Genomic DNA, 2,434 nt, shown 5'->3' with positions numbered 1-2,434 from the left:
AGGGAGAGACTCCACATTTGATGGCAGCGTGCAGGCGGGCAGGGCAGAGCAGTTCCGGTCCACGTCGTGTTGTCCGGTGTACCGTGTTACCTACTGTGTCTTTGGGGTCCCTTTTGCCTTTTCCCCTCGAGGCCCTCACCACAAGTATAATGTGTCGTGTTTAACGTCCCCCCGTTTGTCACGTTCTGTGTCACGGGTGTCTGCACATGTTTGTGCCGGAGCTGCTCTGCCCTGCCGCAGAGGCTGCCGCAAGAGGACAAGGCTCAGGGACAGGCAGTTTGTGGGGTGTTGCCAGACTCTAGATGATATTCCTAGATAGACAGAAGATGTTTGGAGCTGTGAAGATATCCTGCAGCCCTTTGACGTTTGTCCTCGCTTTCTTTCAGACACAGAAGGATAAAATCCAGGGCAAAATCCATCCACCCATCCCGAGTGAGGAGGTTCCCCCGAGCAGGTCAGTCACCGTTTGTCTCTGCAGGGGGAGTGTAAAGTGTGACTCTGTTACAGCTCTGTTCTTTTTCTTTTTAGGAAGTAAAGCTGGACATCAGCAGTCAAGGTGAGGTGGGCAAGGTGAGCACTGAGTAGCGTACAGAAGCAGTTGTTATTGCTCCAGTCTCACTTTCTGGTGCAGCTCTAAGCATCTGTTCCTGTTTCTGCGCTTTAGGCAATCCGCTCGGAGTACGCCAAGCCCCAGGCACCAACCGGCCGACGCGCCGGGTTTGCCGCTCTCCCGAGCCCTGGGGAAGTATCACGGGACTCGGCGATGAAGCCTCTGCCTTTTCTGTTTAAAGGTGTCACCAGGGCAGCCTTCAGCAATGGCCGAGGAGTTGCGTTGAGTCAGGGAAGTAGGGAGGAGGAGCGAGGCTCCGCTCAGGTTTCAGCAGCGCCACATCACCTCGTCTCCTCTTAGCCCAGGCGTACCCACGACGATGGCGTCAGCCTCCGAGTGTGGCTGAAGCGTGCGGCCCCAGGAGCCGGGCATTCTTGGGAAAAGAGTGAGTGGCAGAATTGTTGGGTTTTGGCCAATGTGCTGCTGAGGTTATGCATTGATATTTCGTTTTCTTTATTGGAGCAGACGAAGAAACAACAGGAAGCTGTTTAACAACAGTGCCAGCAGGACCTTCCCAGCTGTCGAGGCAGCCTTCCCTTGCACCTGACACAGACCGGCATCCCCAGATGCCTGAGAGATAAGTAGAGGGCTACGACCCACAGAGGGGATGAAACCAGGGCGCAGGGCAGGGACCCACCGGGAGGGGTTTCTGAGTCCGCTTTGGAGACAGGGGTGTCCACGAAGCGGCCCCTTAGGCTTGGGGGGGAAATAAAAGCAAAGTCTCACTTTTGATCTCAGTGCTGAGGTGCGCAGGGCAGAGCAGTGCCGGTGTGTACTGTGTCAATTGTCTATTGAGTGTTCTGTGTGGTTGGATGTGTCATGTCCTTTACCTTAGGCCTTTGAGGAGCCAAGCAGAAACCCTGGCATCACTGTTAGCATCTGTAATCTCTGCATTCCTTGGCCTGGTACCCAGACCATTGACCTTTTGACTCGGTAGCTCCGACAGGCATCAGAATTGCATCTCTCTTTGGAAGCATCCAGTCGGGTGGCTTTTCAGGTCTTGTTCTGAGCTGCACGGACAGCCGTGCTCCTCAATGCTCCATTTCAACGGATTAGGCTTTGTAAGAATGCGAGGTTAGGGAGAGGATTCTGACCGTAGGATTCCTGGGTATCCATCTTTGCAGTTCTTGGAATAAATCCTTCAGCCAGCATCTTCCTCCAGGGTTCTCTGAGCCTCATCAGGTTGCCATCAGTCTCACCTCGGTCATCTCCTTTTGCATTCTCTCAGTCCCTGCAGCCACTTTCCTTGCCAGGAGCTTTCTGTCCCTGTTGTGTCCCCCCTGTCTGTCGCGTCCTGTCCCGTGTCACGGGTGTCAGCACACACATTTGTGCCGGAGCTGCTCTGCCCTGCCGCATAGCCCGGTGCAATAGGGGAAGTCCCTGGGAGTTTGTAATGTGGGGTGTAGTTGGACTCTAGATGGGATTTGTAGATGGACACAAGACGTCTGGAGCTCCTAAGTTATCCTGCAACAGTTTGAGTTTTGTCCTAACTTTTTTTTCAGATTCAGATGGATTAAATGTGTGCCAGAGGGCCCCATCCCGGGTGAGGGGTTTCCCCCGCGCAGGTGAGGCCCCGTTTGTCTCTGCAGCAGAAGTGTAAATGATGCATCTGTTACAGCACTGTTCTTTGTCTTTCTTTTTAGGAAGCAAATCTGGATACCAGCAGTCAAGGTGAGCAGTGGAGAGAAGCAGTTGTTATTGCTCAGGTCTCAATTTCTGGTGCAGCTCTAAGCTTCCATTCTCGTTTGTGCGCTTTAGGCAATCCACTCGGAGTATGCCGAGCCCCCGTCACCAGCCGGCCGATGCTCCGGGTTTCCTGCAAAT

The 2,434-nt window shown here is 53.8% G+C and overlaps 1 long non-coding RNA gene across 1 annotated transcript; it reads left to right on the top strand.

Moving 5' to 3' along the window:
• The first annotated feature begins 525 nt into the window (after positions 1 to 525).
• LOC136571181 (uncharacterized) lies at positions 526 to 1,294 on the top strand. Its single transcript, XR_010785680.1, has 3 exons — positions 526 to 556; positions 792 to 995; positions 1,076 to 1,294. It is a non-coding gene; the product is annotated as an uncharacterized lncRNA (long non-coding RNA).
• The last annotated feature ends 1,140 nt before the right edge of the window (positions 1,295 to 2,434 follow it).

Source organism: Molothrus aeneus, unplaced genomic scaffold (genome assembly GCF_037042795.1).
Source record: "Molothrus aeneus isolate 106 unplaced genomic scaffold, BPBGC_Maene_1.0 scaffold_80, whole genome shotgun sequence".
Lineage (NCBI taxonomy): Eukaryota > Metazoa > Chordata > Aves > Passeriformes > Icteridae > Molothrus > Molothrus aeneus.
The sequence above is the reverse complement of the archived record's forward strand: the minus strand, read 5'-3'. Positions and strand labels throughout refer to the sequence as shown.